The 27,387-nt window shown below is 41.5% G+C and overlaps 1 protein-coding gene and 1 long non-coding RNA gene across 5 annotated transcripts in view; one reads left to right on the top strand and one right to left on the bottom strand.

Moving 5' to 3' along the window:
- Positions 1-18,293, bottom strand: part of LOC119863376 — a 45,500-nt gene extending 27,207 nt beyond the window's left edge. Inside the window, exons 1-3 of the long non-coding RNA XR_005295589.2 lie at positions 18,242-18,293; positions 2,688-2,848; positions 1,286-1,382 (exon numbers count right to left, since the gene is read on the bottom strand). This is a non-coding gene — a long non-coding RNA (uncharacterized LOC119863376). The remainder of the gene's footprint in view (positions 1-1,285; positions 1,383-2,687; positions 2,849-18,241) is intronic.
- RUNX1 (RUNX family transcription factor 1) overlaps positions 1-27,387 on the top strand; it is a 219,900-nt gene that overhangs the window by 47,862 nt on the left and 144,651 nt on the right. The gene's annotated exons all lie outside the window — the stretch shown is intronic.

Below are 27,387 nucleotides of genomic sequence, written 5' to 3' on the forward strand. Positions count from 1 at the left end.
CCGCAGCTCCCATTGGCTGCAGTTCCCGGCCAATGGGAGCTGCAGAGCCAGTGCTTGGTGCAGGGACAGCATGCAAAGCCCCCTGACTGCCCCTACACATAGGAGCTGGAGCGGGGACATGCCACTGCTTCTGGGAGCCTCGCGGAGCCAAGGCAGACAGGGAGCCTGCCTTAGCCCTGCTACGCCGCTGACTGGACTTTAAACGGCCCGGTCAGCAGTGCTGACCGGAGCCACTGGGGTCCCTTTACAACTGGGCATTCTGGTTCGAAAACCAGACACCTGGCAACCCTACTGCCACCATTTGGAATTACAAACTCTGATTCACCTGTGTATTATGTTTTACCTGCTTTAACCTCTCAATAACTCTCACTTCCTTTTCTTAGCTAATAAACCTTTAATTAGTCTATTGTAGAATTGACCACCAGCATTGCTTTTGGTGTAAGATCTAGAGCAGTGGTTCACAAAGCCGGTCCACCTCTTGTTCAGGGAAAGCCCCTGGTGGGCCAGACCAGTTTGTTTACCTGCCACGTCCGCAGGTTTGGCAGATCGCAGCTCCCACTAGCCGCGGTTTGCCGCTCCAGGCCAATGGGGGCTGTGGGAAGGGCGACCAGCATGTCCCTTGGCCTGCGCTGCTTTCTGGGGTACCAATTGATCTGGGGCAAGTGACTGGTCTCTTGGGATTGGGAGCAACCTGATTTTTGGTCCAATTTGTCTTGGTGGCAAAATAGACTGGAGAGTCTAAGGGGACTGTCTGTGACTCCATGGTAAGAGTGTTACAGTGATCCTGGAGTTCACATTTGTTACTAGCTTGGTGAAATCTAATTATAGAACACACCACCAGCTTTCTGACAGTCTGCCTGAGATAGGCACTCATGGTCGTAAGCTACTCTAAACAGCATGACAGTCCCAATCTCTCACTCTGCAGTGTTTCAGATACTCATATTCCACAAGCTGCAGTGCTTCCTCTTCATGGCTTGGGCCTCTGGCCAGGGCACTATAGTTTCTCCACCCCAACTCCACTTCACTTTGGGATATAAAAGTCTCTCTGAACAAACCATCACAGGCAGTCTTCAAAGTTCTATGCCCTGTTTGTGCTACTCCCGCAGTGGCTGATAGGGGAACCCAGTCCATCCCTCTACAGTGGGTTCTAGCCTAGAGATCTGACAATCAGCAGCTAAAGGTCCATGCCATCCCACCTTTGCTACAGCCCATTCTTTCAAGTAGCCCCTTCAGAGCCATTTTAACCCCTTCAGGGGTGGCGTGGGATGAACACCCTATAACTCACCTTTATGCAATAATCCCAACAGACTGTGTAACACTCTGTACCAAAAAAGTCTTCTGTGTATTGATACTTAGTTTTTTGGTTTTTTTTAAATAGTAATCTAAAAGAAGGGAGAAAAATGAACAGGAAATAAACCACATAAAAAGGTTAAAGAAATGTTCAGGGTTAAATTTAGGCTTAACTCAGTTTACACTACAAATGTGAATTCTCTTATTTCATGGAATAATCAAATTTTAAGAAAAACATTTCCAATCCAAATCCTGTTTACTTAAGGGAGAATAGGATTGGGCCCAAAAGATCAACATTTTGAGATGAATATTACAATATTATTATTGGCTGGAAAAGGGCATACAGACACTGTGATCTAGACATCTTTGTTCATGTTCGTTATGGTCTGGTTCCTTTAGACTTTTTAATCTTTTTCTGAAATTTAGATATTTTTATTCTTATAAAATTACTAGATTACAGTTGAGGCCAAACAAACAATCATTTAATTGGAGAACTAAAATGGACATTGGGTTCATTTGCTGTAGTTTGCAATTAATGGTGCTGTATTCATGAATGGGCCAGATTCTAATCTACACTCTTTACATACACTTTAAGATTAGATACTATAAACCATATAGTATAAAGCACCCTTGATGTAAATAAGAAATAGGTCCATTGCCTTTTAAGCTTGAAAGCTTCCCGAGTCATGCATACAACTTCTGGGAAAGGAAAATTGGAGGGAAAGGTACCTATACAAGAGGATTCTATTGCACATCTGTAGCTGAAGTTCAAATTTCTGTTGCAATGCTGAGGTTTTAAACATGTTCCCTTTATGAGATGTGAGTTTCCATATTCATCACTGAAGTTACAATAGTTGAGGGACAGTATGTGCGAGCAGTGAAATTCAGATGATAAAACATTGAGCCAGATCCCAGCTGATTGAATGGAACTATGCCAGTTTATATCAGCTGAGGTTCTAGCCCATTATGTTTAGTTGCAAACCTGTGATATTTTAGGAGTGAAAAGAAAAGGAGTACTTGTGGCACCTTAGAGACTAACAAATTTATTAGAGCATAAGCTTTCGTGAGCTACAGCTGACTTCATCAAGCTTATGCTCTAATAAATTTGTTAGTCTCTAAGGTGCCACAAGTACTCCTTTTCTTTTTGCGAATACAGACTAACACGGCTGCTACTCTGAAACCTGTCATTATTTAGGAGTGAAGTAACACTACTTCTGAAGTAAATTTTCAAAATGGCATGCAGAGATTTAATTGTACATCTCCCACTGACCTCAATGAGAGTCGTGTGGCTAGAGGACTTTGAAATTTTCCAACATTTTAAACTGGCAAATTCACTGAAGTATCTTTTCAATATGATACTCAAAATCCATTGTTTAGATTTACACTGTAAATTATACCTTGAAACTTGTGAGGTAGTCATGTTTTGCTTTCTCTCTTTGAGTTATTAACATATGGTCATTTCCAAGTTTTCCAACAGAAAATAAGTTGCCTTTTATGTTTATTATTCCAGTTTCTGCATTTTCCACTCCTTTGTGTTTGCTTTCCATGTAGATTTTGTCTGCCATGTAAAACAAAGAGATTATTCCATTTAAATCTTTGGAAAGTTCTGTTCTTTGGCACAGAGTCATGTTGCCTGTTACCTCTTTTAAGTATTAGATTTCTGGAAGGGAAATCCTTCCTATGAGGAGACTTAAATTTCCATCAGTCATGGGGAAATCTGTTCCCTTTGGGAGACTAGAGGGTGGGCTTGGAAGAGAAGACTCGACAGAAATGAAATTCCAGATTGCTTCATTTTGAAGTTGAGAACTTTTTCTTTTGAGTGGTTATATTTTCCAGTTTCCACTTCATTATTCAAATGTAGTACATTGAGTATAATAACCAGGAGATATAAATATTTGCAGCACTGCAGACAGGAGAAAAGTAAGGTATCTGTGACTGGGTCAATATCTACAGCATAAAACATGGAACAGTACTGCTACAAGAACATAAAATCCAAGCAATGCAGAACTGTAGCAGGACTGACTTTTCCTCTTTGTTGTCCCTATATTTCTTCACTGAAAGAGGGATTTTAAGGTATATTTTGCAAAATAATATAGAAAACTATTTCACTTACATTAGGTTCTTTATCACTTTAAGGTAAATTACATGGGTTTGACCTTTTCATGATTGCCCGCCAAGGCTAATGTGTAGCTCAGGCGACTGCTAGTTCATTTGGATTTCATGTCCTTGGGGGGTGATCCGCCTTCCCTTTATATTCAGGTCTCTCTTAAAACCACCTTTAGTTATTTTGACCTCGCTGCTCTATACATATGTTTCTCTGTTTCAGTAAATGCATAATGATGTATCCTTAACTATGTATTGTTCAAAGAAAAGGAGTACTTGTGGCACCTTAGAGACTAACAAATTTATTAGAGCATAAGCTTTCGTGAGCTACAGCTCACTTCATCGGATGCATTTTCATTTGCATTTATGTATTGTTCAGTGCTTGTGCCAGCCCACTGGGGGCCCTAAGCAGCAATATTTTTCCACATACTACACATACTAATAATTAATGGGATGGGGGCATGAGCTACTTGGGGCCCTAGACTAAGCAATTGCTTGCTTATGCCTTGCACCGTCTCTTCATGACATATACCTGTAGTTTGCATTGTTATTGTAGAAGATGATGTGGTCACTTCTTGTCTTTGTAGGGTCTGTAGATGAACACTTCCTAATGTGGCCACTACAGGTCACCGATAGACCCCAGGGATAAAGGCTTCCTGGACATATACAGTTTGATTCAACCCTTGGATGTCCCAGTTTCCAACTGAGTGTTGTGGTAGGGCAAAGTGCTAGCCACCCCTTCTCCTGCAGATGGTCTGGAACAGCTAGTATTGCCTCATAATGGCCTGTTTCCTATAGCGAAGTGCATGCTAACACCCTAGCTACTATAGGAAGAAGTCACTGCAAAATATCAAGCAGAGTAGAGTTACCTTATATGCCCCCTCTATATAGTTAACTTCTATTTCTTTTGGAAAATAGAGGCCTTGTTTAGCATATATGAGAAGATATTTTCCCTTTGATCTAACACAAGTCTTCACATGACAACACTAGTTCTCACATACACAGTACAAATGCTCATTAGTCATAAGTCAATTGCTTTCAGTAGCATGGTATCCTAACACTGAACCTTCAGGCAGATGAGTGTTCAAATAATGAACCATCTCTCTTTGCTGTCAGTAGAACTGGCAAAAACTTCTGTCAGTTCTTAAATTACATTTCAACAGATGTTTTTAAATTTCTATATTTTCTTACTTAAACGTAGCTCACAAAAAAAAGTTAGCAAACGGTGAACGGGTTATTGTTTTTACCAAGAAATACATAGCTGCAACACAAGGAGCTGTCATAGGCAAGCCAAGGTCTTTCCAACAAAAATAATTTCCTTCCCAGAACCACATCATTACTGATGCCATTCTGGATGATGTGGAAAGAAAACACAACACATTGGGGACTGAATTAAAGGCACACCTATATTGAACTGCAGGGTTACCCGGCAGCCAGTAGGCCCCTGGCAGTAAGTTATCATCCAGTGTGAGGGCACCCACAATGTGTCCTGTGCTCCAGGGAGAAACAGCTTTCCCAGATCATAGCAGTTGTGGGGATGAACATGTTGTCTGATGGGGAGGAAGGGGCAGTGCCTGAGCTCTATGTGGGATGGGGAAGGGATTACTGTGTCCTCTCTCAGACATTCCCTATTAGGCACATCTGTTTCTGAACCTGAGCAAATAGCCATAGTCCTGGCCGCCTTTCCCAGAATATCATCTCTTACTGCAAGGAATTCCTACCTGTCAAGCTGCAGTGTTAACAACTGTCCCAACCTCCATAACCTAAGTGCACCAGGGAAGGGAACTTGTCCTGAATAGGGCAACTGCCTGAACGTCATTTTTTGCTAATGCTGCCTTCAGCCCATATGTACCCACTGTAAGCTCTCAATCTTCTTGTTTCCTGATGGATGCTCCAGTGGAAGATGAAAATTAGTTTGCCCACTGTGTAGTGAGGGGGAAGTTCTCCCCAGCTCTATCTGATGATGATCATCTTCACTCTTAACATGTGAGTGGGGATAAGACTGAATGATCCCAACAGTGTAAAAGCAATTGTCATACAAAACCCAACATAAGCAAATTTGTATGTTTACACAGAAGAAAAGATCCCTCCTTGGGCAAACTCAAGGAAGGTGAGTGGGGAGCACCTCAGCTGATAAGCAAAGAAACAAGTTTGACTTTTTATTCCACTGGCAGCCTCTTTTTAGCCCTTGCTGACATGAGGAGCCATGTGAATCCATGTAACAAGGACCTCCTGCTACTCCCTCAGTGCTAACTCCTCCCCGCTACAAACTCACATGCATCTTTCCAGTCACCAGGGTCAGCCTCCCAAACACTCCCCATTCATATCTGGACATGTCATTTCAGAAAGTACATAGCCAAGCAGAAGACTCAGAGGAGAGCAACAGCAACGATAAAAGGTTTGTAATAAAACTGGTTATATGAAGTCTGGAGAAAAGGTAGCTAAGATAAGACCATTGTCCCACAGATCTATACACAAAGGAAAATTGTAAAGTGATAAGGGCTCAATTATTGTTGCTAGTCAATGAGATCAAAACACAGTTACTGGCTTAAGCTATGGAAAAGGAAATCTACGTGAAACTATACCAGACTAGTTCAGTGATGGAACAAGTTCAGAATGAGTTATCGTTGGCGATGGTGAAGAGTAGGCTAGATGATCCTCACCAAGGAATGGTTTAGGGTCTTTGCCACAATGCCCAGTAAAAAGTCTCTTCATAGAATCATAGAATCATAGAATATCAGGGTTGGAAGGGACCCCAGAAGGTCATCTAGTCCAACCCCCTGCTCAAAGCAGGACCAAGTCCCAGTTAAATCATCCTAGCCAGTCTTCCAACCCAAATGATCCCACAAATACAAGAAGAAGGTTTTCTTCTGAAAACAAAACTTGATATTACATTAACCAGCTAAAGCGTTAATGAAATGCACTAGAAATAAAAAATAAGACAAGAAACAAATGCGTGGACATGCCAGCATCAGTTGTCCTTGAAGAAAACAGTACTGGCATTGGAGCAAGGTGTCTATCTTGCCCATGCATAAGCAAAGAAAGCAATGGTGAGAGGTATCTGAATCTTGCTTACACACAAAATCCCTTACGAAAGATTTGACTCTGTTGTGTGTTAGACAGACATACTAAAATACTGAACCAGTGATACTTTGCTTTCATTCGAAGAAGTGAAAGAACCATATGGTATTTTAATGAACTGCCAGATATCATGGCAGAGAATGGCACTTTACGCACACTGTGCTGAGTGTCAGGTTTTTCTGATGCTTACCACCGTTACCAAAAGTACTGTTGCAAAAGAATTAAGTGAGGAACATGCACTTTTCAGGGCATCTCCTGCACACAAATCCCACTCCAACCTTAAAATACTCCAATCCTGAAATACCACAACCTATATAATGTCACAAAAAATGCTGGTGGATTTAAAATAATATACAAAAATATATTATAAAATAATATTCAAAAAACCCTAGTGAGGATGCAGGTCTTAATATTTACATGATAGAATAATTTTACAGCTACAGTTCTTCTCTGTTTGCAGATTAATTTATGTAATAGATTTTTAGTCCCTGCAAAAAGTCCAAATATCCAGAATAGATTCTGAGCTGACCACTGTAAAATGCTCATTGAAAATAACTAGACAGTTTCTTTTGCTAAGTTAGCATGACACCAACCTTTGGACTTTCAGTTCTCATTCCTTTTTAGCTTATTTGTGGAAACTTATAATTAGATTTTCCTTCTCCTTTTGTTCCCTCCTAACTGATAAAGTACCATAAATCCTGGACATCATTCCTGAGTGCAGTCATTTATGAATTTTACTATTTTTTGCACATTGCACCATATGTAAAACAAACTAACATAGAGGCACAGTTTCTTATTCCTGGCATGCAGGAGAGTCACTGAGAGATATCATATGGTCTCCTGGCAAAAGTACAAAGTGGCTCTTGTTGTTTGATCTACTGTCTTAAACTTAAATGCAAAATCTGATAATTGGGTCAGGCAGGAGAAGAACCTTACTAATAAAACTCTTTTCATTTCCCTTTCCTATGTTTCCTCTTTTCATCTTTTCTCTCTCTCTTTCTGGGTTGGTCCTGATGAGCAAGAATCAGCTGTTCGCCAAAGGTTTAGAAGTGGAGCTTGGCTTATGGCTTTCAGCTCCTCCTAGAAATCCCTCTCTGGCTATCCTCCTTTAGCATAAACCGTTTTCTTTGACTTCCCTGCCAGTACATTAACATACCACGTTGGGCTTGCTTTAGATATTCTCTGGTAATTGTCTTGGGCTTTATAAAACCAGACTCCTGAATATGTTTTGAATGTTTGGAAAATTGCTGCCTCTTTAGGCTTGGCTTTCCTGTGGGGGGAGATGGGACTTTTTTCATTTTACAATCTCTATTTTAGACCATTAAACAAAGACAGAGGGGTGTACTTCAAAGAACCCAAAAGATAAATGAAAACTGAACTGCCTTTTCAAGCAAAATATACTCTTTAACATAAGAAGCCTGAGTCCTAGTTCACTCAGCTGAGTGGTTTTTAAACAGTAATAGAAAACTTTTGTTCTCTCTCAGGATTAACACAGTAAGAACATTTCATGGTCAGGTTCATGGCCCAAATCGGATAATTCATGGTTGCCCACATTATTGGCTTCGTCGTCATTATTTTGCCCAAATTTAATCCAAAATGTGAAACCCCAATCCTGACAAATACAATAAACTACTTACAAAAGGAACTGAGACTCTAAAGTGCTCAACAATTCTATGCTCTCTGCCTCTCATTTAGTATTAAAAAGCTTTAAAATTGTTAACTGTCTGATTGGAGCTTTCCGTGCTGGGTGGTCAGTAGACTAGATAAATCAGTTCTGATGTGATTGCATTAGCAGGGCTTTTCAGTTGTATAAAAAAGTTCACAGAAACAGAGGACTGCTGGCCAGAAGTGACTGAATAATAGTGGTTTAATTGATCATTAAGCCCCCACTGTGATGTACTTAACACACAGGAAGCCCAGCAGGATCCCAGAACTATGAGAGCAATCAGTTTTATTGCATTATTATTACTATAATATTGACTGTCATTTGACAGTCATGGACCTGTGACTTTGCTCCATAGCTCACCTCTGGGAGGCTTGGGAGGCTTTTTAAATATAGAAAATATGTTCTCCGTTTGCAAAGAGCCAAAGTAGATTTTTTTCTCCCCTTAATGTTAACTGTGAACATAACAATTGCTCTTGTCTGATCACAGAAGATGCCTTTAAAACAGTTGTTCTGTAGCTAGCCAGTTGTGTGTGGCTACACATGCTCTCTAAACTGCATCCTTGCTGACATATTTATGAGAATGATTGAATGACTGCAGTGCTTACAAACTGAAATGACCTGCTGATTAAGAGTTCATAAATAATTACATCACTCAAAACAGAACCTCCAGTGAAAAAATTGCTTTAGAAAACATATGTTTAGTATGTTAGTTTACAATATGGATTGGAATAAGTTACTTAGCAAAGACAAGTCACATTACATTTTCACTGTGCTTTCCAAATTCAGCATTATATACCACATTGTGAAATATAAAGAGGGAACTTTCATAAATGTGCATTTTCATACAATAAAGTATGAGAGGTCCTTATTCTTATTGCCAGCATATGCATAAGAACATAAGAATGGCCATACTGGTCAGACCAAAGGTCCATCCAGCCCAGTATCCTGTCTACCGACAGTGGCCAGTGCCAAGTGCCCCAGAGGGAGTGAACCTAATAGGTAATGATCAAGTGATCTCTCTCCTGCCATCAGTCTTCACCTTTGACAAACAGAGGCTAGGGACACTATTCCTTACCCATCCTGGCTAATAGCCATTAATGGACATAACCTCCATGAATTTCTCTTGTTCTCTTTTAAACCCTGTTATAGTCCTAGCCTTCACAACTTCCTCAGGCAAGGAGTTCCACTGGTTGACTGTGCACTGAGTGAAGAACTTCCTTTTATTTGTTTTAAACCTGCTACCCATTCACTTCATTTGGTGGCCCCTAGTTCTTATATTATGGGAACAAGTAAATAACTTTTCCTTGTTCACTTTCTCCACACCACTTATGATTTTATATACCTCTAGCATATCCCCCCTCTCCTCTTTTCCAAGCTGAAAAGTCCTAGCCTCTTTAATCTTTCCTCATATGGGACCCGTTCCAAACCCCTAATCATTTTATTTGCCCCTTTCTGAACCTTTTCTAATGCCAGCATATCTTTTTTGAGATTAGGGGACCACATCTGTACACAGTATTCAAAATGTGGGCGTACCATGGATTTATATAAGGGCAATAAGATATTCTCCGTCTTATTCCCTATCCCTTTTTTAATGATTCCTAACATCCTATTTACTTTTTGGACTGCCTCTGCACACTGCGTGGACGTCTTCAGAGAACTATCCATGATGACTCCAAGATCTTTCTCCTGATTAGTTGTAGCTAAATTAGCCCCCATCATATTGTATGTATAGTTGGGGTTATTTTTTCCAATGTGCATTACTTTACATTTATCCACATTAAATTTCATTTGCCATTTTGTTGCCCAATCACTTAGTTTTGTGAGATCTTTTCAAAGTTCTTCACAGTCTGCTTTGGTCTTGACTATATTGAGCAGAAAACACAAGTGTAAAATAAAATAAAAGAGCAATCATGCAAATCCTCATTCTTTCGCACTCTCTCCCCAGTAGTTTTATGCACCCACAGCTTCCCTCTCTTTTAAACTTAAAATGATTTTTGTTAAGGATCTGCCTGTTGCACTGAGGGTTCTTCCTCTGATTTGAGGCCTGAGCTGATGTCCATTGAAGTCAAAGGAAAGACCGCCATTTCCTGCAAGGGCTTTGGATCAGGATCTTAGAGATCTGGACCCTAACACAATTAAGAAAGTAAGCTGGGGTTCATAAAAGGATAAATACCTTCCTACGATTGGTTTCAGAGTAGCAGCCGTATTAGTCTGTATCTGCAAAAAGAAAAGGAGCACTTGTGGCACCTTAAAGACTAACAAATTTATTTGAGCATAAGCTTTTGTGAGCTACACCTCACTTCATCAGATGCATTCAGTGGAAAATACAGTGGGGAGATTTATATACATAGAGAACATGAAACAATGGATGTTACCATACACACTGTAATGAGAGTGATCAGGTAAGGTCTGCTGGTAATAGCGCGAGAGTCGGGAGGAGGCTTTCTACAAGCCATTACCCTCTGATAACACTGAGGGTTACCAAAAGAAACTACAGCATTTGCTCAAGAAACTCCCTGAAAAAGCACAAGAACAAATCCGCACAGACACACCCCTGGAACCCCGACCAGGGGTATTCTATCTGCTACCCGAGATCCATAAACCTGGAAATCCTGGACGCCCCATCATCTCAGGCATTGGCACCTTGACAGCAGAATTGTCTGGCTATATAGACTCCCTCCTCAGGCCCTATGCTCCCTCCTCAGGCCCCAGCACTCCCAGCTATCTTTGAGACACCGCCGACTTCCTGGGGAAACTACAATCCATCGGTGATCTTCCTGAAAACACCATCCTAGCCACTATGGATGTTGAAGCCCTCTACACCAACATTCCACACAAAGATGGACTACAAGCCGTCAGGAACAGTATCCCCGATAATGTCACGGCTAACCTGGTGGCTGAACTTTGTGACTTTGTCCTCACCCATAACTATTTCACATTTGGGCACAATGTATATCTTCAAATCAGCGGCACTGTTATGGGTACCCGCATGGCCCCACAGTATGCCAACATTTTTATGGCTGACCTAGAACAATGCTTCCTCAGCTCTCGTCCCCTAATGCCCCTACTCTATTTGCGCTACATTGATGACATCTTCATCATCTGGACCATGGAAAAAAAGGCCTTGAGGAATTCCACCATGATTTCAACAATTTCCATCCCACCATCAACCTCAGCCTGGCCCAGTCCACACAAAAGATCCACTTCCTGGACATTACGGTGCTAATACGTGATGGTCACATAAACACGACCCTATACCGGAAACCTACTGATCGCTATGCTTACCTACATGCCTCCAGCTTTCATCCAGACCACACCACACGATCCATTGTCTACAGCCAAGCTCTATGATACAACTGCATTTGTTCCAACCCCTCAGTCAGAGATAAACACCTACAGGATCTCTATCAAGCGTTCTTACAACTACAATACCCACCTGCTGAAGTGAAGAAACAGATTGACAGATCCAGAAGAGTACCCAGAAGTTACCTACTACAGGATAGGCCCAACAAAGAAAATAACAGAATGCCACTAGCCATCACCTTCAGCCCCCAACTAAAACCTCTCCAACACATCATCAAGGATCTACAACCTATCCTGAAGGACGACCCATCACTCTCACAGATCTTGGGAGACAGGCCAGTCTTTGCTTACAGACAGCCCCCCAACCTGAAGCAAATACTTACCAGCAACCACACACCACACAACAGAACCACTAACTTAGGAACCTATCCTTGCAACAAAGCCTGTTGCCAACTGTGTCCACATATCTATTCAGGGACACCATCATAGGGCCTAATCACATCAGCCACACTATCAGAGGCTCGTTCACCTGCACATCTACCAATGTGATATATGCCATCATGTGCCAGCAATGTCCCTCTGCCCCTCTGCCATGTACATTGGCTAAACTGGACAGTCTCTACCTAAAAGAATAAATGGACGCAAATCAGACGTCAAGAATTATAACATTCAAAAACCAGTTGGAGAACATTTCAATCTCTTTGGTCACTCGATTACAGACCTAAAAATGGCAATTCTTCAACAAAACAACTTCAAAAACAGACTCCAATGAGAGACTGCTGAATTGGAATTAATTTGCAAACTGGATACAATTAACTTAGGCTTGAATAGAGACTGGGAGTGGATGGGTCATTACACAAAGTAAAACTATTTCCCCATGTTTATTCCCCCCCTGCTGTTCCTCAGACATTCTTGTCAACTGCTGGAAATGGCCCCCCTTGATTATCACTACAAAAGGTTTCCCCCTCCCGCCCCCCCGGCTCTCCTGCTGGTAATAGCTCACCTTACCTGATCACTCTCGTTACAGCGTGTATGGTAATACCCATTGTTTCATGTTCTCTGTGTATATAAATCTCCCCACTGTATTTTCCACTGCATGCATCCGATGAAGTGAGCTGTAGCTCATGAAAGCTTATGCTCAAATAAATGTGTTAGTCTCTAAGGTGCCACAAGTCCTCCTTTTCTTCTTCCTATGATTGTACAGCAATGGGACAAATAACTTTTTAATTGTCCGCAAAACTGTTTCCATGTTTTATGATTGAGAGAGAGGACAAAATCAAACCAGAGAGGTGATGGGAATACTAGCAAAGATCCATGCAGTGCTTCTGTTAGCCTCGTATGTAGTCTCTTGCTGCCCTCATGACAACCAGCTAGCTTAAATAACCTGCTGGCCTAATCTGCTGTTGATCCACTGTCAAACCTCTTTCTTGCATAGCCCTCAAAAGTGCATACTTTTGAGTGTGCAAGAAGAGGTCAGTTTTTTGCGAATCAGACTAAAGTGAGAAGAATGTAGCATACATGCGCAACTAGATCATACCTCTCAGCTGCCCCTCTCTTTAGATGCCAAGTTGCATCTGTTCCTCACATTTATTATCATAAATTAATTTTCATCTGACCTGTAGAATAATGTACAATCATGGAAAAAAGGTATTCAGATACCATGGTGATGAGCCCTGCAAAAAAGTCTTACCTTTATAAATTTTATAAACACCCAGAAGATTTTTGATAGGCATAGCATATAAATGGAAAGAGTACATAAATGTATAGAAAATTGTAATTATGCTTTTTAAAAAATCCTGAAAAAATGCCAAAAAAGCTGTAAACGTTTTCTTGTGCCCCACATTTGGGGGATTATTTGGGTCTTGGCAGTTTGGGAGGAACTGGTTCAAGATTAAAAGTCAATAACAGTATCTTTATTAGCATGAGAAGTAATGTGCTGCCAAAGTGAATATATCGCTACATACAGCAATATGTATAGGAATGAGCATAGTACATTGCATTACATTACAGTGTCAGGTACGCCTGTGCTGCTTGGCTACCAGTGTATGCAGTGTACATAGAAAAGCAAGGTAGCACCTTGCACTGAAGAAAATCAAGATAGATTCTGAAGAAATGACTGCATCTCTTACAGTTACCTTTTCTGCAAAACAGTATTTTTCCATTGTAACCCTAGGTAACATGCTAGTCCTTTTTGGGGGACTGAAATATTTTCACTGGGAAAGGACCAAAGTTGAACAAAAAGTTCAAAAACCTGGCAGACAAAAATGAGAGAAATCTGTTTCATAGATTCATAGATACTAAGGTCAGAAGGGACCACTCTGATCATCTAGTCCGACCTCCTGCACAGTGCAGGCCACAGAATGTCACCCACCCACTCCTATGAAAAACCTCACCCATGTCTGAGCTATTGAAGTCCTCAAATCATGGTTCAAAACTTCAAGGAGCAGAGAAGCCTCCCTCCAGTCAACCATGCCCCATGCTACAGAGGAAGGCAAAAAAACCTCCAGGGCCTCTCCAATCTGCCCTGGAGGAAAACTCCCTCCCGACCCCAAACATGGCAATCAGCCAAACCCTGAGCACATGGGCAAGATTCACCAGCCAGATACCCAGGAAAGAGTTTTCTATAGTAAATCAGATCCCATCCATCTAATATCCCATCTCAGGGGATTTGGCCTATTTACCCTGAATATTTAAAGATCAATTACTTACCAAAATCCCATTATCCCATCATACCATCTCCTCCATAAACTTATCGAGTAGAATCTTAAAACCAGATAGATCTTTTGCCCCCACTGCTTCCCTTGGAAGGTTATTCCAAAACTTCACTCCTCTGATGGTTAAAAACCTTCGTCTGATTTCAAGTCTAAACTTCCTGGTGGCCAGTTTATACCCATTTGTTCTTGTGTCCACATTGGTGCTGAGCTTAAATAATTCCTCTCCCATTCCTATATTTATCCCTCTGATATATTTATAGAGAGCAATCATATCTCCCCTCAACCTTCTTTTAGTTAGGCTAAACAAGCCCAGCTCCTTAAGTCTCCTTTCATAAGACAAGTTTTCCATTCCTCGGATCATCCTAGTAGCCCTTCTCTGTACCTGCTCCAGTTTGAATTCATCCTTTTTAAACATGGGAGACCAGAACTGCACACAGTATTCTAGGTGAGGTCTCACCAGTGCCTTGTATAATGGTACTAAAACCTCCTTATCCCTACTGGAAATGCCTCTCCTGATGCATCCCAAAACCGCATTAGCTTTTTTCACAGCCATATCACATTGGCAGCTCATAGTCATCCTATGATCAACCAATACTCCAAGGTCCTTCTCCTCTTCTGTTACTTCTAATTCATGCGTCCTCAACTTATAACTAAAATTCTTGTTATTAATCCCTAAATGCATAACCTTACACTTCTCACTATTAAATTTCATCCTATTACTATTACTCCAGTTTACAAGGTCATCCAGATCCTCCTGTATAATGTCCCGATCCTTCTCCGAATTGGCAATACCTCCCAGCTTTGTATCATCTGCAAACTTTATTAGCACACTCCCACTTTTTGTGCCAAGGTCAGTAACAAAAAGATTAAATAAGATTGGTCCCAAAACCGATCCCTGAGGAACTCCACTGGTAACCTCCCTCCAACCTGACAGTTCGCCTTTCAGTAGGACCCGTTGCAGTCTCCTCTTTAACCAATTCCTTATCCACCTTCTGATGTTCATATTGATCCCCATCTTCTCCAATTTAACTAATAATTCCCCATGTGGCACGGTATCAAATGCCTTACTGAAATCTAGGTAAATTAGATCCACTGCATTTCCTTTATCTAAAAAATCTGTTACTTTTTCAAAAAAGGAGATTAGATTGGTTTGGCACGATCTACCTTTTGTAAAACCATGTTGTATTTTATCCCATTTACCATTGACTTCAATGTCCTTAACTAATTTCTCCTTCAAAATTTTTTCCAGGACCTTGCATACTACAGATGTCAAACTAACTGGCCTGTAGTTACCCGGATCACTTTTTTTTCCTTTCTTAAAAATAGGAACTATATTAGCAATTCTCCTATCATTCGGTACTATTCCTGAGTTTACAGATTCATTAAAAATTCTTGCTAATTGGCTTGCAATTTCAGGTGCCAATTCCTTTAATATTCTTGGATGAAGATTATCTGGGCCCCCCGATTTAGTCCCATTAAGCTGTTTCAGTTTCGCTTCTACCTCTGATATGGTAATATCTACCTCTATATCCTCCTTCCCATTTGTCATGCTACCATTATCCCCAAGATCCTCTTTAGCCTTATTAAAGACTGAGGCAAAGTATTTGTTTAGATATTGGGCCATGCCTAGATTATCTTTAACCTCCGCTCCATCCTCAGTGTTAAGCGGCCCCACTTCTTCCTTCTTAGTTTTCTTCTTATATATATGGCTATAGAACCTTTTACTATTGGTTTTAATTCCCTTTGCAAGGTCCAACTCTACTCGACTTTTAGCCTCTCTCACTTTATCCCTACATGTTCTGACCTCAATTAGGTAGCTTTCCTTGCTGATCCCTCCCATCTTCCACGCCCTGTATGCTTTCTGCTTCTTCATAATCACCTCTCTAAGATGCTTGCTCATCCAGCTTGGTCTACAACTCCTTCCTATGAATTTTTTCCCCTTTCTTGGGATACAGGCTTCTGATAGCTTCTGCAGCTTTGATTTAAAGTAATCCCAGGCCTCCTCTACCTTTAGAGCCATAAGTTCTTCAGTCCAATCCACTTCCCTAACTAATTTCCTTAATTTTTGAAAGTCAGCCCTTTTGAAATCAAAAACCCTAGTTGCAGATTTATTTTTGTTAATCCTTCCATTTAGTTTGAACTGAATTAGCTCATGATCACTTGAGCCAAGATTGTCCCCTACAACCATTTCTTCTATGAGGTCCTCGCTACTCACCAAAATTAAATCTAAAATGGCATCCCCTCTAGTCGGTTCAGCAACTACTTGATGAAGGAATCTATCAGCTATCGCATCTAGGAAAATCTGAGCCCTATTATTATTACTAGCACTGGTCCTCCAGTCTATATCTGGGAAGTTAAAGTCTCCCATGATCACACAGTTTCCATTAGTATTTACTTGATTAAAGACATTAAAAAGGGCTCTATCCATATCCAAATTAGATCCCGGAGGTCTATAGCACACCCCAAGCACTATCGTAGGAGAGGCTTTACTAGTTTTCTTCCCCAATGTAATTTTTGCCCAGACGGACTCTGTCTTATCCATTGCATCGCTTCTTATTTCTTTACATTCTACCTCATCATTGATATACAATGCTACTCCACTCCCTTTACCTTTGTTTCTGTCTTTCCTAAACAGCACATACCCTTCAATACCTGTAGTCCAGTCATGACTACTATTCCACCATGTTTCTGTTATCCCTATAATATCTGGTTTCACTTCCTGCACCAGTAGCTCTAGTTCCTCCATTTTGTTACCTAGACTCCTCGCATTGGTGTACAAACATCTTAATTTTTGCTGTTTGGCCTCGCTCACATTTTGTACCCTATTAGACACAGTCATTCTACAGCCAGTATAACCTATTAGACTAGTATCCACACCGCCCTCGCTCCTTATATACATACTCCTACCCACGGCTGTATCCTTTCTTACTTCATCTTCTTCCCTCTCAATGCTAAAATCTGGCGTGGAGATTTTCTGGACATCTCCCATCCATCTCCCCCCAATTCCTAGTTAAAGCTCTCTTTATCAGTTGTGCCAGCCTCGATCCTAGAAGTCTATTTCCTTCCCTACTCAGATGAAGTCCATCCCGAGAGAACTGACCTCTGTCTGTGAATGCCTCCTAGTGGCCATACATCCCAAAGCCCTCCTTATAGCACTACTGCCTAAGCCATCTGTTGACAGTCATAATCTTGTCAGACCTTTGTTGCCCTTCTCTAGGAACAGGAAGGATCCTGCTAAAGATCACCTGAGCCTCAATTTCCTTAAGTGTCTTCCCCAGCCTAGCATAGTCTCCCTTGATACTTTCCAGCGAGAATCTGGCTGTATCATTTGTTCCCACATGAAGGATAATTAGGGGATTCTTTCCCGCTCCCTTGAGGATCCTTTTCAACCTCAGGTCTACATCCCGTATCTTAGCACCCGGAAGACAGCACACCCTTCTATTCTCAGGATCAGCTCTAGTTACAGGCCTGTCTATTCTTCTCAATAAAGAGTCCCCGATCACATAGACCTGCCTTTTCCTGGTGACAGTGCTATTCTCCAGTGTCTCCCCTGTTCCCTCTGGCTGCAAGTTCTTTCCATTCCTATTTTCCCTTACAATCTTCTTCAACCCATCCTGTATCCTCCTGGGGCTCATATTTGGTGTAGTCTCCCTTGACTCTTCCCCTTTTTCTATAGGGCTAGCCTCTCTTCTCTTCTTCCTTACCCTTCCACCTTCAACAAGTACCTGCTGAGCCCCTTCTTCGTTTTCCAACTCTGCAAACCTGTTCCTAAGCTCTATTTCTCCTTCACTAGCCCATCTTTTTCTCTGCCTGGTTCTTTGAGTCACATGTTTCCACTGACCACTTTCCTCATCCAGTCTCTCCTCAAAATTCCCCAGCCCTGGTTCCATCTGTGAGTCTGAGCTTTTCCCTTCAGATACCTCATATCTTTGCTCCATCATCTGCTCAAACCCCTTCCTAAACTCAACCAGACTTTCCACCTGCATCTCCAAACCTCAGATCTTTTCCTCCATCAGCTCTATCAGACAGCATTTCATGCAGACAAAACTCTTACCGGTTCCCCCCTCCAGAATCATGTACATACCACAGCTTCCACATCCAGTCATCCTCAATGTGTCTTTCACTACAGGAGTCACTCCCACAGCTGCCTCTGTATCTGTCATCTCCTTCCCACCTAAATCCTGTTAATCTGGGAAACACAAGCCACACCAAAAAGACCACCCCCCCAGCAAAAGCAAACCCCAAACAAGCACCACAATGCAAACTCCCCTGTTTAGAGCTCTGTTTGCTAGCTCCTTGCCACTGCCTGACTGGCTGGCTACCTTTATAGGGCCCCTAGTCAGAAGCCCCACCCCCTAGGCAGGGCTCAGCTGCTCTCTCAGCACAAAGCCCCACCCCCTAATCAGGCTCAGCTGCTCTCCCAGCACAAAACCCCTACACACACACAAATACAAATACTAAAAATACAAAACCAAGTACAACTACCTTCTCCTCCAACAGAACTCCCACTCAAACTCCCCTGTTTAGAGCTCTGTTTGCTAGCTCCTGTGCCGCTGCAGCTATCTGTTTATTTGGGTGTTCTTTCAGTGGGGGTCCATCATAACTCCTAAGTGACAGCTTTGCATGGAAGGCGGGCCCTTCCAATGAGCAATGCCAAATGTATAACGAAACCTAACTGGCTGTTCATTTTGGAATCGCAAAATCAGGTGCATCATGACCCACTAAAATGGCTGAAGGTCTTGTCCTGCACCTATTTTTGGTCCGTGGCAACACTCCTGTTGATTTAAGTGTAGCAGAATGTAGCCCTAAATTATTTGCAGACTCATTCTACCACATGAGCCTCATTGGCATCTTATTCTGATGATAAGGAGTGATCTGGCTTTGTGAGTGGAAGTAACCTGATGAACTTTAAGAGTTCACCAAAGTGGCTAATGCTTCACTGCAGTTCTGTCAGTAATCTAAAGATTTTGGTTGGTTTGGTTGTAATGTAGACGGTTTAAAATACGTGACAAATGGAGCCAGCTGACCACCCTGCCATATTAGCATGTGGCTCTGTGTCATGCTGGCATAAGAAAACCAAAACTCAGCTTCAAGAAAACCATAAGAATGAACAGGAAAGTGGCTCTTCCTTATGTTGTATTAAGAAAAGAAGTACTTGTGACACCTTAGAGATTAACAAATTTATTTGAGCATAAGCTTTCGTGAGCTACAGCTCACTTCATCGGATGATGTGAGCTGTAGCTCACAAAAGCTTATGCTCAAATAAATTTGTTAGTCTCTAAGGTGCCACAAGTACTCCTTTTCTTTTTGCGAATACCGACTAACACGGCTGCTACTCTGAAACCTGTCATTATGTCGTATTGACATTGCTTTTTTCTTGGTGTTCATTAGAATGAAAAATTCCTTGATAATTAATTAAAAGAGAAATACTGCAGCTTAAATACCCCCTAATCACTGGAATGAACCAGTGCCCTTGTGGCAACAGAGAGCAAAAGAGAGAGAGAGAGAGAGAGACAATAAACATTCTTTTAGCAGCATGACATCTGCCAGTAATCAACAACTTCATGTCTTTAATTATAGCTCTTATTCTTATTCTAACGTCACTGCTGCAGTGTTCAAGTCTGCTTAAAACTTCCTTTGTGGGATTCCATTTTGCTGACATTCTGAAATCTGCTCAAACTTTTCACTTCTGTATGTTTACTAGTTGACTTTAAAAAAAAAGAGATTTACTTGAAAGGGCAGAAGAAATGACCATGTTATTTTAGTTTTAAAAAATAAATGTGAATGGAACTGCTCTTGACAGTTAACAAATATTAAATACACTTGACTTCTTGGCTATTAAAGAAAAGCAGCAAAATGTTCCCAGCAGTTGCTTAATGCAATTACTTGATTAGCGAAAGGCATTTCATTTCTTAACCGCTACAAGAATAAGCCATATAGCTGTCAATAATTTTGCACAAGGCCTCAGGTCTGGTGGTCAGCATCTGACCACATCTTTACATGGTCATTAACGGATTTCCATCAATGCTTAAAAATGCACCCAGCAAAGCCTTAAAAATCTTAAGGGATTTCACTGGTATGCGAATGACCTTTTCCTTCATCAATTTCCAGAATGTTTTTTCATTACTGAATATGCAGCACATCATAATGTTTTACATCAAGCCTCCATTTAAGTCATATTGTGTTATATTGAGACTTCCTATACTCCTGACTGCTTTTTTAATCCACAGTTTTAGGTACAAATGAGATGCTTTCCTGTTGGCCACGCAAATTAAGACCCTGTCAAGTGGATGAAGGCCTCAATATGCTGTGTGCAGAATTTATTCTTTAAAGTATGAACTTGTGATTTGTCTTCCGTGTTGGCTAGCATCATAGCAATGAAGTAGGGGGGAAATGACTGATTAGTTTTATGGCATTGTACTGAGCTGCTAAAGCAAATCATATAGCGAGCACAGGGTTAATTTCCAAAAACTTGTTTAATTGACATTAGGGCTGAAATTCACTCCACCCACAGAAAGTTAGGTTCATGTCACTGCAGTGTATTGGATTTGTGGACACAGAGTGGGTGACATGCACCCCTAATCTGGGGTCAGGCCACAGAGCTACAACCTAAGCCTTCTGGATACTATGGGCTGGAAAAGCTTCTCTAGCACCTCTACTCCACTTGCACAAGCTGCTAGGGCTGCTGCATCAGAGTGAATATGGATTCCTTGGCCTTTCCCAGCTCTGTTTATACTGGCCCAGGTTATTATTATTGTTTATTTGTTATTTGTGTAATAATACAAGTCATGGACTGGGATCTCATTGTGCTAGGTGCTGTACAAAGACAGGGGGGAAAAGACAGTCCTTGTCCCAAAGAGTTTACAGTCTAAGTACAGAGCCATGTCTGGGATGAAGGGCTTGTGGAGCACCTTGCATGGCTGCTCTCCTGGCAGATCCCCTGGTGCTAGGCCTCCAGAATGTTCAGATGGTGTAAAGGTCCAGGCATGATAGCATAAGTTTAGTAAGGAAATCCAGAGTGTAGGCTACTGCTCCATTCCTAGCTGGGGTACTAACATAATAACTCTTTCCATTACAATGCCTTTCATCCAAGGAATTCAAAGCTTTTTACTGACATTTATTGAGCTTCACAATGCCGCGTGGTACAGGAGTTTTTATCCCTGTTTCACAGATGGGTAAACTGAAGCAGGGGAAATTTAAATAATTTGCCAAAGATCCCATGATGGGTCAATGTCCAGGCTGAAAATACACCTAGAGTTATCTGATTTACAGTGCTTTGCTTTAATTGCTAGATAAGCTTCCTAAGCTCAACACACATACAATGCACAAGATCACCCAATTCTTCCTATACTAGCTGGGATTGAGTTAGTGTCAAAGTAAAAATAGCCCATTAAAACAGCCTAGACAACTTAATTTTTAAAAGTCCTATCTCAGGGGGAGGGGGAAGGGAGGGCAGATAATTAACTTATTGCCTTTTAAAGAATTAAATTGGAGGCAAATATCACCAAGTTTCATCTTTTCAGCTGTATTTGATGCCAACTCTTGAAAATTAGGGTTTATCATTAGAAAAAGCAAGTGACTTTTAACTGAAGTATATTATTTACAACAAAATTATATTTCAATACTATTTCAATGTGGAAGAACTTGGTGCTTTCTCCAGTGGCAACAGTAATTTTCTCATACAATAGTGTTTATATGTTCACTTTATTATTTATCAATAGCGATACCTTACAAATATAGTATCCTCCATCGCAAAGCAATTTACAGACTCACTCTCATATATGAACTCTATAGCACTTTAAATGTTCAATGCATATTAAATAGGAATATATGGTACGGTATAGATCAGGGATCAGCAACCTTTGGCATTCGGCCCATCAGGGAAAGCTGCTGGCAGGCCGGGATGGTTTGTTTACCTGCTGCGTCCACAAGTTCAGCCAATCGCAGCTCCCACTAGCCACAGTTCGCTGCTCCAACCTAATGGAGGCTGCGGGAAGCAGTGCAGGCCGAGGGATGTGCTGGCCGCTACTTTCTGCAGCCCCCATTGGCCTGGGACTGTGAACCGCGGCCAGTGGGAGCCACGATCATCTGAACCTGTAGACGCTGCAGGTAAACAAACCATCCTGGCCTGCCAGCGGATTTTCCTGACTGGCCACGTGCCAAAGGTTACCAATCCCTGGTATAGATATTATACATATACAAGTGCTGACAGCCTCTGAGGATAATAGCAATAAAATACTACCTGAAGGGGAAAAAGAGATCCCTGAGATTGTAGAATGGTATGTTACCCAAAGCCAAAGAGGTGCTCATATAGTGCACAGTGATAGGCACAATGAAAAGCCTTCACATGTTAGATAGATCTGAGAACAATATTATTATTATTATTGTCCTTATCTTACAGTAGTACCTAGAGGACCTGACTAAGATCAAGATGCCCTTGTACTAAGTGCTTTATAAACATAAAGTAGGTGATAGGCCCTGTCTTGAAGTGCTTACAACCCAAGGTCATGATACTGCAAATACCTACACATATGAAACCAGTGGGGCTACTTTCACCTGCTTAAGTTATGCTTATGTGTAAGTCTTTGCAGGATTGGGGCCTAAATATTTCATAATCATGTGAGCTCTTTTTACCCATCAGAATTTGATTATTGTTTACATCTTGGAGACAGCAGTAAGTATTGGCTCTATTGAGAGTTGAATATTTTCACTTACAATTCATTGATCTCGTTATATGCAATATATAAATACATTCTTTATGTGTCATATTGTGGAGACTGCTAGAGCTGTCTTACACCTCATAAAAATTGTAAAGAAATTAATCCATAACATTGTGTTGTGTGTAGGTCTGAACATGTGTGATTCTATGCACCTGCTACTCTCACTGAAGGCAATGGGAACTGAAGTCGTTCACAACTAGAGCTGGGTGAAAACGTTTGGCAAAAAATTGTTTTTGCTGAAAAATGCAGATTCAGGTTGACCAAAACATTTCATGAACTCATGTCAAATATACTAGATTGTTTCAGTCAGAGTAAAACCCAAGCAAAACAAGACAAAAATCAACATTTTGTTTTGAAATTTTTAAATGAAACATTTTGATTTTTGATTCAAAACAATTTTTTGTTTTGAAATTTACTTGCAATTTTATTTTTAAAAAAAATTTTAAAGTTTCATTTGGGGTTGACCAAAACATTTGGCTTAATTCAAAACCAAAAGTCAATCTTTTAGTTCACCAATTTTTGTTTGTTTGTTTTTATTTTTCAGAATGGCCAGCAAAGCAAACAATCAGCATAGCTCTGTTCACACCCTTGCTTGCTTAGCTAAAAACTGATGAAATCTCCAATATGTATATTGCCATGCAGTGCCTTGTACATTAAAATACATCTCTGAGAACTGAAATTGTACAGGTTTCAGAGTAGCAGTCGTGTTAGTCTGTATTCGCAAAAAAGAAAAGGAGTACTTGTGGCACCTTAGAGACTAACAAATTTATTTGAGCATAAACTTTCGATGAAGTGAGCTGTAGCTCACGAAAGCTTATGCTCAAATAAATTTGTTAGTCTCTAAGGTGCCACAAGTACTCCTTTTCTTTTTGAAATTGTAAAGACCCACCTATTTGTTTATAATACTATTTTGTGAGTGATCTCCACTTTAAGAGTAAAGAAGGCTACTTTTAAGATAAGGTTTTTGATGTGGACATAGCAGCAAAAGGAGGACAGACATATGTACAGAATTAAATAGCAGGCTGAAATTTTTTATAAACTTTTAGCACAAAGCAAGGGCAGTGCCCACTGATCACCCAAACCATCCTATACCAGGCATTTAATTGGCTCCACTGTGGGAGTCATAGGGTTCCTTACCATATAACCGATAGTATGGGGTAGAGTCTTCTCAACCGATCCCCTAGGACTGAGCTCTCTCTGAGTCCAAGCAGCCTTCTTCCCTGCTAGGAGGACAGAGGGTGCAGAAGGGTGGGGACCTTGGCCTGCAAGGACCACAAGGTATCAACCTATCACATGAGTCCCAGGCCCATCACCAAAATCCCAGGTCTTTTACCTCTGGGAACCATTCATTTTATTCTCTTAAGCACCACAGGGAGTGCTGGTGACTAGCTTGTTTGCTCCCCTCACCCTGCCACACTTTCGGGTATCACAATTCCTGTCCAGTTCATTCCTGCACATCCTGTAGCCATGTCTGACAAATGTACGCCATCATCCCTGAAAACTGCTGGCCAATTGTAACGGATGCCTCTCTGCTGTATTACTGAACCCCCTGTGTCCAGGAATATGTTGGTCACCTCTCTATTCACTTTCTCTCTAGCCTTGTCTGCACAGGCTGGGTCTGCAGCTCCCTGCCAGACCCGCCTTGTGAACATTTCCAATCATCTTAGCTTCACCTCTGGCCATGATTGCCTAACTAAGCTAACATCCCTCTGGATGCTGTCCCTTAAGTTAACTCCTGTACAGCCCCCGAGATTGTTCTCCCCAAGGTGAATAACCAGGATGTGAGGTGGTGTGAATTGCTTGTCCACGAATACAGAAGTGGGATGAGCTGATCTGAATGCATGCCTCTTCTGCCGAACCATTGGCCACAAACTGCTTCGGCCCTGAAGCCCAGCTGAGACCCAGCTGCTGTCCTGGCTGCCCTTTGGTGGACCCAATGCACTGTAGCAGTGTTTCTCAACGACTGGTCTGTGGACCAGCGCCCGTCCCTGAGATTTCCCTGACACAGTTTAGACAGGCAGCAAGCCAGTGCCTGGTATCAAAAAGGTCAAGAATCACTGCACTATAGAGTGCCCACAAATCCAGATGTTGCATCCGCTCTGCATAGCTCCTGAACCAGACAAGCACATTAGGTTAGTTACGTTTTGCTGCTCCCTACCCTCTTTTCCTTGGTCTAGGATGTAAGTTTTACTAATTCTGTCAGGGTGTCCAGTGTTATGGATAACCTTTCATCCCTCCAGTGCCCGCCTCTCCTAGCCCACCTTTGTAAGAGTTTCCACACTATAAAATACCTACATATGTCTGGGAAACCCACCAACTCACTGGTACAGAGACGAAAGAGGCTCGACATGGCCTCTGCGCGGGGCTAAATTCTGGGAAGTGGGGAATGCTGACTAATCAGCTCTCCTCTATCCCAGCTGGCCAATGGGTGCCAGAGACTCCCATGAGAGGAGCTACCTATTGTCTCTTGGCAAGTGCCTCCCACTCTTGCTACTGGGAGTGTCCCTCTTTCACTGCCGGCCCCATGAATTTCCCTTCATGTTGATGTGGGTGGGTGGCGTTCCTCAGTGAAACCAAAGTTCACAATGTGTTTTAACTTTTAATGTGAAATGGGAGATTTTCAGGGTTAAGGATATTTAATGCATTTTGGAGAAATGTGAAGTCATCAGTTCACAAATGAGTATTAATGCTTTTGCTAGTATGTGGTATAATGTTGTTAAAGGATGCGGCTGTAGGCAGGAATCTAATACATATCAGCAAAGAATTTATAAATGGAACCATAGCTGGATTCCCTGTTCTGCGGCTCATCCTCCTGCCTCTTACTCATCTGTATTATTAGAGAGTGCACACATGGCACCTGATTCCCATCTAACTCAGCCCAGTGTAGCTCCAGAGCAACTCCATTTAACTCAGTGGAGTTACACCGGTCTAAAACTCGTGCCAGAGAAAGAAAAATCAGGGCTATGGATCAATGTTATACATTTGTGACACATCCATTGTTTTCTCCATTTTTTTTTAAATCCAGTTGAGTGTAATGTATCAGATTGTGAGCCCTGACAATGAACATCCTTTGTTCACAAAACAGGTACCGCATAGGCTGTGACCGCGCAAAGCCTCCTCACCTCGCACATGCTAACAATGTGTCTCAACTTTGTTCTGGAGGTAGCACGTCTAAGAGTGAGAGCCTGTAGTTCAGTCTCTGCCCTTTCAGTCCTCAGCTTCTCAGTTAAGGGTGACAAAAAGGGCACCAATTAGCATGGGTGGATTTGTACTATAGTTAAATGTGGAATAATGTGAGCAAAGTCCAATGTGCAAAAGCATCAAGCCAAACCTGAACAAGTTAATTCCTAGTTGGCCTTAAGAATGCATCATCCTTAATCTACCCCACACTGCAGCTTTCTAGCCTCGCATTAAAATGAATTTGAACATGTGCATTGTCATATCTGGGAAAAATATAATTCACAGGTGCCTGTCCCATGTGTTTTGGTTTGTTCATTCTCCTGCTTAGTTTATCAGGAGCAGAGTTCTTTCTCCTTTCGGATCTATGGTGCAGACAGAGAGGAGAAACGCATCCTATGTTTGCAGTTTATTTTTCAAAGGCCCAATCTTTCCACATGTAATATTATAAAGGTTTGTGACTTGGGGATTTTTAAGAGCAGATTGGACAAACACCTGTCAGGAGTGGTCTAGATAATACTTAGTCCTGCCGTGAGTGCAGGGGACTGGACTAGATGACCTCTCAAGGTCCCTTCCAGTTCTAGGATTCTATGACTTGTAGTTGAGACAAACTGTGCGTTACTAGTAGTAAGGAAGGAGTTAATGCAGCGTTCTTTCCTCTAAAAAGTTGATGTTTGCAATTGTGGCTCTTGCTATGAAAGGGCATTGCACTCGCTTGAGTTGCCTAACAAGAGCTGTGAACTGCCCTTGCATGTAATGCCCCAGACTCTGATATTGGATTGGTAGTGCAGTAAGTATCTATGGAGAGTTTCTGTCTATCTTTTTTTCTATCTATTGCAGGCTGAGCCTGTAAGCACTTTATTCCCATGAGTAATTCCACTGTGTTTGCTCCCATTCATAGGAGTTTATAGGGCCCTTATTCTGCATTCATCACTGTGGTATATAAGGGCATGTCTACAATGCCCCTCAGTTTGGACTATGGGGATGTGAATATCAGTGCACACCAAAATGCTGTACTGTAACTCCCCTAGGTGGACGCTGCGGGTTTGAACTAAAAGGTTCCTAGTTCACATTTATATAATCCTGTTTGAAGAGGACAATATTAGTGCAAATAGGAACCTTTAAATTTGCACCCACAGCTTCCACATGGGGGAGTTACAGCATAGCACTTTGGTGTGCGTTGCTAATCACACCCCATAATCTGAAACATGAGGCAGATAGACATGCCCTGAGTGTCTTAGTGAAGCCAGTACCGTGATCTTCTCATATAAAATTACAAAACAAACAAAAATGCTGCAAAGGCACATATTTAAAGTGACATACATCTGATGTG

The sequence above is a fragment of the Dermochelys coriacea genome, chromosome 1, assembly GCF_009764565.3.
Source record: "Dermochelys coriacea isolate rDerCor1 chromosome 1, rDerCor1.pri.v4, whole genome shotgun sequence".
NCBI lineage: Eukaryota > Metazoa > Chordata > Testudines > Dermochelyidae > Dermochelys > Dermochelys coriacea.